Below are 10,601 nucleotides of genomic sequence, written 5' to 3'. Positions count from 1 at the left end.
AAAAAAGGGATGTTCATAGTCACTTGCTGCACAATGGTATGGATCCGGCCTACACTAATTGGATATACCATGGTGAGCAACCGGATGAGGGCAACATTTACGATGATTCCGATGATGAAGACGCTGTAGACGATGGTGCTTGGGTTGTGTGACATGCTCAATACTCTCATTAGGGGCACCAACATGGGAAGCAATGCAGATCATGATGAGGCCTTGTTCGGTTAATCCCGCCCCGGTCGGGATTTGGACTCAACCCCCGTGGGTCGACCAGGATCAGCTCGGCCGGGAATCAACCCCGGACAACACTATAAATTGCGTTCGGTTAAACCCGGCCTAGATCCCACCCCGGCCTAAACCACCCCGATCCCGTCCAAATCGCGGGTATTAAAAACATCGAGTCCCACCCCGTGGAACTGTTCCCTGTGTCGTCGTCCCGAATCGGTACGGCGAATATCCTTCTTTTCTCCCTCGCGCGATTCAAGGCTGCGCCGCCGGCGACGAAAGGACCGCGGCGAGGATGTAGTGCACAACCAGCCGGACGAGACGGGTGCTCCCGCCTCGAGCATATGCTGGCCGAGGAGCCCCGGCCGGAACTCCGGCTAGCCTAGGCTAGGTCCCATCTCCCCCTGCCGCTTCCCGTCGGAGAAGATGAAGCAGCTCTGCGTCAGGTTTGGGCGCGCGCTCTCCCTCTCAGATGTAAGTTCCTTGGATAGATTTTTGGTGATTTTGCGATTGGTTGTTACTAGGCTGGTGATTTAGCTGCAGTTTCCCGTGGGGAGTAACCGAACAAGCAAATGTCCTGCAGGGATTATAGGGTGTTTATGGGAAGGAATTAATGGGGATCTTGGTGACACGAGGGTTCCACGTGTGTATTGGTTCGGGATGAACCGAACGAGCCCTGAAGGTGCAGGAGACATTCATGTGGATGATTCCGGCAGTGAAGGAACGAACCAGAAGCCAAATGCAACAGCCAAGGTATTCTTCGAGCTATTGAAAGAGGCAAAAAAAGAGTTGTACCCAGGTTGCGAGGATGCCACAAAGCTATCTTTCATTGTGAAGCTTTACCAAATCAAGTGCGTGACTGGGATGACCAGCAGAGCATGCGAGCAAGCCGGAGGGATATGCCCCATCCAGAACTTGGCTTGAAATGAATGTCTACTACACGAGCCAACATATATGGGCAGGTTTCACTATGTGAATCGAATGTCTAGCTGAAGACACACCTTGGCTTCAGCTTTAGGCACGTCCTAGCACTTCATCTTGATCAATCCACCAGCTATGGAGCAGTCCAACGCTAGGTCTTGATCAATCCATCAGCTGAGCACGTACGTCGTTTCCTTGGCTTCCACTTGCGAGATAATATGAGTCCAAAATGTTTTTTGCTCACTTTGGCGGTACTATACAAGACACTAAGACAATATACACTGGATAGAGGACTAGCACTCTCTTCATCCATACGAATCAGACGACCTGGAGATGGATCGATCGTGATCCCGCGCGTGTGTCCGTTAGTATAAAAATGGTAGTATCAGCTAGCGTGCACACAGCGGCGCCTCCGCCCTCCATCGACTGGACAACTCATGTCCACCCTCGTCGACCTGCACGCAGCTGCAGCTAGCGAACACACATCTGGCGAGCTGATGCCAGCCAGGGGGAGACACCGCCGCTGCCGATTGAGCTGGCGCCGGAGAGGGCGCCGATGCGCCGCCGCCGATCGATCTACCTCACGCAAACATTTCGACAACATCTAGAAGAGCATGGTTAGGGATTGGAGCAGGGCGATTGTGGAATTATCTCCGAGTTGTAACTTGCCACCAATCATACTGGTATGTTTATCTTTCAAATAAACCTTGAAACTTTCCTGATGCGCACGCTCAGTCCGTCAAACAGACCAAATACTAAGCCCCACCGCACCACGTCGGCGGAATACATAGGACAATCTGTTCCATAGAAAAGAGAAAGAGCTATAGAACAAGTGTGTAGTGATATGATATGTAGTAATCGTGAATCAATATAAAGTGAATTATTTCACTCTTAAATTTGACATGAAGATTGAGTAAACGGTTGATAGCGCAAGAAAAAAACTATTGTAATCTGTAATTCGGACATAATTTCTGAACACAAGAAAAAACTATTGCAACAAAATGGGTTTGAGGAAAAATACTAGTATTACGACAAATTAGTATTTTGTTGCAATACGAGCTATTTTTTGCAACAATGTGAATACTTAGCGCAACATGGGAAAATGTTGCAATATCTTTTCAAATATTACCACAATTTTATGCTTTTGTTGCATTAGCTAGTCTCTATTGCAACAAGGTGGCAAGTTTAGGCAATGAAGCGTAATTGTCGCAATAGGACCACCATATTACAACGTCGCTATGTTTTGTTGCAATACACGCCCTCTTTTGCAACAAAAGATGTGGCTACCGCGACAAAACTAAATTGTGGCAATATGTGGAGGCTATTACCACGAATGGGGGTTTCGTGGCAATATTGCATTCTATTGCAACGAAAAGTGGTCGTTGCAATAATTATTGTTGCAATAGACCGGATTTCCTGTAGTGCCTGTTAATGAAATTAAAATTGAAACCTCCCTTGAGGATGTTATGAAAATTCCATGTTTGAAACCCTAAAGCACTTCTCTTCAGTGCTTGACATCATAAGACGGAGATGTTACGGTTAGGGGCCGAGTGTAGATACATGATTTATCCTTAGGTTTGAATATGATCCAAGATCTTAGTGTTATAGAACTTTTGAATGACCATGCTACTCTCATTAATAGGAAACTTGGCGAATGCTTGACTATATGACTATAGGAAGACTATGGATTGAACCTTTTAAACTTCAAACATATGGTAGAGCATTCTTATGTCGGATATAGTAAGCATTCAAGTTGATATATACACGCTAAGGTTTGGACATATTCAAACCAAAGAAATCATGTATCTATACGCCTAAACCCTAATTAAATTGTCTTATGAAGTACTAGCAAATGAGGAGCTAAGTGGTTTCGGTGTTTCACACTTGGTAAACTTGATAAACACTCTGCGCCTAAAAGCTTCATTTTAGAGTGACTAAGAAGGATATACATAGCTTCTCCTTTTCATATTTGTGTCTTGGAAGTTGTTTACTACTGTAGCAAACTCTCCTTATCTTAGTTTTGAGTTTTGTTGTGCCAAGTAAAGTCTTTGATAGTAAAGTAAGTACTAGATTTGGATTACTGTGCGGTTCCAGATTTCTTTCACTGTCACGAATCTGGGTCTACCTCCCTGTAGGTAGCTCAGAAAATTAAGCCAATTTACGTGCATGATCCTCAGATATGTACGCAACTTTCATTCAATTTGAGAATTTTCATTTGAGCAAGTCTGGTGGCCTAATAAAATCCATCTTTACGGACTGTTCTGTTTTGACAGATTCTGTCTTTTATTTCGCATTGCCTCTTTTGCTATGTTGGATGAATTTCTTTGATCCATTAATGTCCAGTAGCTTTATGCAATGTCCAGAAGTGTTAAGAATGATTGTGTCACCTCTGAACATGTGAATTTTTATTGTGCACTAACCCTCTAATGAGTTGTTTCGAGTTTGGTGTGGAGGAAGTTTTCAAGGATCAAGAGAGGAGTATGATGCAATATGATCAAGGAGAGTGAAAGCTCTAAGCTTGGGGATGCCCCGGTGGTTCACCCCTGCATATTCTAAGAAGACTCAAGCGTCTAAGCTTGGGGATGCCCAAGGCATCCCCTTCTTCATCGATAACATTATCGGAGTTCCTCCCCGAAACTATATTTTTATTCAGTCACATCTTATGCACTTTGCTTGGAGCGTCGGTTTGTTTTTGTTTTTTGTTTTGTTTGAATAAAATGGATCCTAGCATTCACTTTATGGGAGAGAGACACGCTCCGTTGTAGCATATGGACAAGTATGTCCTTAGGCTCTACTCATAGTATTCATGGCGAAGTTTCTTCTTCGTTAAATTGTTATATGGTTGGAATTGGAAAATGCTACATGTAGTAACTCTAAAATGTCTTGGATAATTTGATACTTGGCAATTGTTGTGCTCATGTTTAAGCTCTTGCATCATATACTTTGCACCCATTAATGAAGAAATACTTAGAGCTTGCTAATTTGGTTTGCATATTTGGTTTCTCTAGAGTCTAGATAACATCTAGTATTGAGTTTTGAACAACAAGGAAGACGGTGTAGAGTCTTATAATGTTTACAATATGTCTTTTATGTGAGTTTTGCTGCACCGTTCATCCTTGTGTTTGTTTCAAATAACCTTGCTAGCCTAAACCTTGTATCGAGAGGGAATACTTCTCATGCATCCAAAATCCTTGAGCCAACCACTATGCCATTTGTGTCCACCATACCTACCTACTACATGGTATTTATCGCCATTACAAAGTAAATTGCTTGAGTGCTACCTTTAAAATTCCATCATTCACCTTTACAATATATAGCTCATGGGACAAATAGCTTTAAAAACTATTGTGGTATTGAATATGTACTTATGCACTTTATCTCTTATTAAGTTGCTTGTTGTGCGATAACCATGCTTCGGGGACGCCATCAACTATTCTTTGTTGAATATCATGTGAGTTGCTATGCATGTCCGTCTTGTCCGAAGTAAGAGAGATCTACCACCTTTATGGTTGGAGCATGCATATTGTTAGAGAAGAACATTGGGCCGCTAACTAAAGCCATGATTCATGGTGGAAGTTTCAGTTTTGGACATATATCCTCAATCTCATATGAGAATAATAATTGTTGCTACATGCTTATGAAGGAGATATGCCCTAGAGGCAATAATAAAAGTAGTTATTATTTATATCTCTATGTTTATGATAAATGTTTATATATCATGCTAGAATTGTATTAACCGAAACATTAGTACATGTGTGATATGTAGACAAACAAGAAGTCCCTAGTATGCCTCTTAAACTAGCTTGTTGATTAATGGATGATTAGTTTCATAATCATGAACATTGGATGTTATTAATAACAAGGTTATATCATTATATGAATGATGTAATGGACACACCCAATTAAGCGTAGCATAAGATCTCGTCATTAAGTTATTTGCTATAAGCTTTCGATACATAGTTACCTAGTCCTTATGACCATGAGATCATATAAATCACTTATACCGGAAAGGTACTTTGATTACACCAAACACCACTGCGTAAATGGGTGGCTATAAAGGTGGGATTAAGTATCCGGAAAGTATGAGTTGAGGCATATGGATCAACGATGGGATTTGTCCATCCCAATGACGGATAGATATACTCTGGGCCCTCTCGGTGGAATGTCGTCTAATGTCTTGCAAACATATGAATGAGTTCATAAGAGACCACATACCACGATACGAGTAAAGAGTACTTGTCAGGAGACGAGGTTGAACAAGGTATAGAGTGATACTCGAAGATCAAACCTCGGACAAGTAAAAATATCGCGAGACAAAGGGAATTGGTAATGTATGTGAATGGTTCATTCGATCACTAAAGTCATCGTTGAATATGTGGGAGCCATTATGGATCTCCGGATCCCGCTATTGGTTATTGGTCGGAGTGAGTACTCAACCATGTCCGCATAGTTCTCGAACCGTAGGGTGACACACTTAAAGTTGGATGTTGAAATGGTAGTACTTGAATTATGGAATGGAGTTCGAATATTTGTTCGAAGTCCCGGATGTGATCCCGGACATCACGAGGAGTTCGGAATGGTCGGGAGAATAAGATTCATATATAGGATGTCATTTTATGTGAATAAAATGTCGCGGAAGGTTCTATGGAAGGTTCTAGAAGGTTCTAGAAAAGTCCGGAAGAAACCACCAAGGAAGGTGGAGTCCACAAGGGACTCCACCTCCATGGCCGGCCAACCCTAGTGGGGGAGGAGTCCCAAGTGGACTCCCCCTAGAGGGCCGGCCACCCCACATGGGAGGTGGGAATCCCACCTTTGGGTGGGAGTCCTAGTTGGGCTAGGATTGCCCCCTCCTATGGAAGGATTTGGTTCGGGTCTTATTCGAAGACTTGGACACCACCTCTTGGGGTTCCACCTATATAATGAGGGACCAAGGGGAGGGGCCGGCCACCCAAGAACCACCAAGGTGGCCGCACCCCATAGTGGCCGGCGCCCCCTCTCCCCAAACCCTAGCCGCCCGCTCCTCCACATCCCGCATAGCTTAGCGAAGCTCCGCCGGACTTCTACACCGCCACCGACACCACGCCGTCGTGTCTGTCGGATTCAAGAGGAGCTACTACTTCCGCTGCCCGCTGGAACGGGGAGGTGGACGTCGTCTTCATCAACAACCGAACGTGTGGCCGAGTACGGAGGTGCTGCCCGTTCGTGGCGCCGGAGCCGATCGTGATCAAGATCTTCTACGCGCTTTTGCAAGCGGCAAGTGAACGTCTACCGCAGCAACAAGAGCCTCATCTTGTAGGCTTTGGAATCTCTTCAAGGGTGAGACTCGATACCCCCTCGTTGCTACCGTCTTCTAGATTGCATCTTGGCTTGGATTGCGTGTTCGCGGTAGGAAATTTTTGTTTTCTATGCAACGTTATCCTACGGTGGTATCGAGCCGTGTCTATGCATAGATGGTTGCACGAGTAGAACACAATGGTTTGTGGGCGTTGATGCTCTTGTTATCTTTAGTTGAGTACTTTGCATCTTTATGGCATAGTGGGATGAAGCGGCTCGGACTAACTTTACATGACCGCGTTCATGAGACTTGTTCCTCGTTCGACATGCAACTTGTATTGCATAAGAGGCTTTGCGGGTGTCCGTCTCTCCTACTATAGTAAAGATTCAATTTACTCTTCTATTGACAACATTAGTATCAACGTTGTGGTTCATGTTCGTAGGTAGATTAGATCTATATCGAAAACCCTAAACCACGTAAAATATGCAAACCAAATTAGAGAGCGTCTAACTTGTTTTTGCAGGGTTTGGTGATGTGATATGGCCATAATGTGATGATGAATATGTATGAGATGATCATTATTGTATTGTGGCAACCGGCGGGAGCCTTATGGTTGTCTTTAAATTTCATGTTGAGTAGTATTTCAAAGTAGTTGTAATAGTTGCTACATGGAGGACAATCATGAAGACGGCGCCATTGACCTTGGTGCTTCGCCGACGATGATGGAGATCATGCCCGAAGATGATGGAGATCATGTCCGTGCTTTGGAGATGAAGATCAAAGGCGCAAAGACAAAAGGGCCATATCATATCACATATGAAGCTGCATGTGATGTTAATCCTTTTATGCATCTTATTTTGCTTAGATCGCGACGGTAGCATTATAAGATGATCCCTCACTAAAATCTCAAGATAATAAAGTGTTCATCCTTAGTAGCACCGTTATCAAGTCTTATCGTTTCGAAGCATCTCGTGATGATCGGGTGTGATAGATTCGATAAGTACTTACAACGGGTGCAAGACGATTTTGCACATGCGGATACTAAGGTGGCCTTGACGAGCCTAGCATGTACGGACATGGTCTCGGAACACGTGATACCGAAAGGTAGAGCATGAATCATATGATTGATATGATGAACACTTTGAGTGTTCGCCATTGAAATTACACCTTTTCTCGTGATGATCGATTTGAGGTGCGATGGATTTGGTTCGTGTGATCACTAAGACAATGCGAGGGATATTGTTTTGAGTGGGAGTTCACCTAGATTTTTAATTATGTTGAATTAAAATTTGAACTCAATTTGTCATAAACTTAGTCTAAACTATTGCAAATATATGTTGTAGAGATGGCGTCCTCAATCAATTTTAACCGAGTTCCTAGAGAAAGAAAAGCTTAAGAGCAACGGTAGCAACTTCACCGAGCTGGTTCCGTCATGTGAGGATCTTCCTCTCTGGCGGAAATCTGCAATATGTGCTTGATGCACCGCTAGGTGACCCTCCTGCGAAACTGAAACCGATGAAGTAAAAGCTGTTTACGAGACTCGGAAAACTCGGTACTCTCAAGTTCGGTGTGCCATCCTGTGCGATCCGGAATCCGATCTTCAAAAACGTTTTGAGCACCACGATCCTCATGAGTTGATGAATGAGCTGAAAGCTATTTTTGAGACTCATGCGGCCGTGGAATGCTATGAAGCATCGAAACATTTCTTCGAGCTGTATGATGGAAGAAGGCAGCTCCATTAGTGAGCACATGCTCGCCATGACCGGGCATGCGAAGAAACTCGGTGACTTGGGAATAGTGATTCCTAACGAGATCGGGGATTAATCGTGTCCTTCAATCACTGCCACCAAGTTATAAGAACTTTGTGATGAACTACAATATACGAGAACATGAACAAGGAGTTACCTGAACTCTTTGGCATGCTAAAAACTGCTGAGATTGAGATCAAGAAAGAGCACCAAGTGTTGCTGGTCAACAAGACCACCGGTTTCAAGAAACAGAGGCAAGTCTAAGGGAAAATTCAAGAAGGGTGGCAAGAAAGCTGCCACGCCTCCTATGAAACCTAAGAACGGCCCTAAGCACGATGCTTGAGTGCTATTACTGCAAGGAGAAGGGACCACTGGAAGCGTAATTGCTCCAAGTATTTGGCAGATCTGAAGAGCGGCCTTGTCAAGAAGAAGAAAGAAGGTATATCTGATATACATGTTATAGATGTTTATCTCACTAGTTCTCGTTCTAGTACCTGGGTATTTGATACTTGGATTCGGTTGCTCATATTTGTAACTCGAAACAGGAACTAAAGAATAAGCGACAAGCTGCTTGAAAGATGAAGTGACGATGCGCGTTGGAAACGGATCCAAGGTCAATGTGATCGCGATCGGCACACTTCCTCTACATCTACCTTCGGGATTAGTTTTAAGCCTAAATAATTGTTATTATGTACCTGCGTTGAGCATGAACATTATATCTGGATCTTGTTTAATGCAAGACGGTTATTCATTCAAGTCTGAGAATAATGGTTGTTCTATTTTTATGAATAATATCTTTTATGGTCGAGCACCACAAAAGAATGGCTTATTTCTGTTAGATCTCGATAGTAGTGATACGCATATACATAACATTGATGCTAAGCGAATTAAACTTAATGATAATTCTACTTATATGTGGCACTTGTCGTCTTGGTCATATTGGAGTGAAACGCATGAAGAAACTCCATGCTGATGGATTACTTGAATCACTTGACTTTGAGTCACTTGATAGATGCGAAGCATGTCTAATGGGAAAAATGACTAAGACTCCATTTTCTGGTATGATGGAGCGAGCTACTGACTTATTGGAAATCATACATACCGATGTGTGCGGACCAATGAGTGTAGCATCGCGCGGTGGTTATCGTTATGTTCTAACCTTCACGAGATGATCTGAGTAGATATGGGTATATCTATTTCATGAAACATAAATCCGAAACTTTTGAGAAGTTTAAGGAATTCCAAAGTGAAGTAGAAAATCAACGTAACAAGAAGATTAAATTTCTACGATCTGATCGCGGAGGTGAATATCTGAGTTATGAGTTTGGCATGCATTTAAAGAAATGCGGAATACTTTCACAATTGACACCGTCGGGAACACCACAACGAAACGGTGTGTCCGAACGTCGTGATCGAACTCTCTTAGATATGGTTCGTTCTATGATGTCTCTTACTGATTTGCCGTTATCATTTTGGAGTTATGCATTAGAGACAGCCGCATTCACTTTAAATAGAGCACCATCAAAATCCGTAGAAACGACACCGTATGAATTATGGTTTAATAAGAAGCCTAAGCTGTCGTTCCTTAAAGTTTGGGGTTGCGAAGCCTATGTAAAAAGTTACAACCGGACAAGCTAGAACCCAAAGCGGAGAAATGCGTCTTCATAGGATACCCTAAGGAAACTATAGGGTACACTTTCTATCACAGATCCGAAGGCAAAATCTTTGTTGCTAAGAACGGAACCTTTCTTGAGAAAGAATTTCTCACTAAAGAAGTGACTGGAAGAAAAGTAGAACTCGATGAGATTAATGAATCTATACTCGTTGATCAGAGTAGCGCAGTACCGGAAGATGTACCTGTACCGCCTACACCGGCAACAGAGGAAGCTAATGATAATGATCATGAAACTTCGAACGAGGAAACTACTGAACCTCGCAGATCGACAAGGGAACGTGCCACTCCTGATTGGTATGATCCTTGTCTAAATGTCATGATTGTGGATAACAATGATGAGGACCCTGCGACGTATGAAGAAGCGATGATGAGCCCAGATTCCAACAAATGGCAAGAGGCCATGAAATCCGAAATGGGATCCATGTATGATAACAAAGTATGGACTTTGGTAGACTTACCTGATAGCCGAAAGGCTGTCGAGAATAAATGGATCTTCAAGAGAAAAACAGATGCTGATGGTAATATTACTGTCTATAAAGCTCGACTTGTCGCAAAGGGTTTCCGACAAATTCAAGGTATTGACTACGATGAGACTTTCTCACCCGTAGCGAAGCTAAAATCTGTGAGGATTTTGTTAGCAATAGCTGCATTTTTCGATTATGAGATTTGGCGAGATGGATGTCAAAACGGCGTTCCTTAATGGAGACATTGAGGAAGAGTTGTATATGGTACAACCCAAAGGTTTTGTCGATCCTAAAAA

This window comes from Lolium rigidum, chromosome 3, assembly GCF_022539505.1.
Source record: "Lolium rigidum isolate FL_2022 chromosome 3, APGP_CSIRO_Lrig_0.1, whole genome shotgun sequence".
NCBI lineage: Eukaryota > Viridiplantae > Streptophyta > Magnoliopsida > Poales > Poaceae > Lolium > Lolium rigidum.
Note: the sequence above shows the minus strand (reverse complement) of the source record.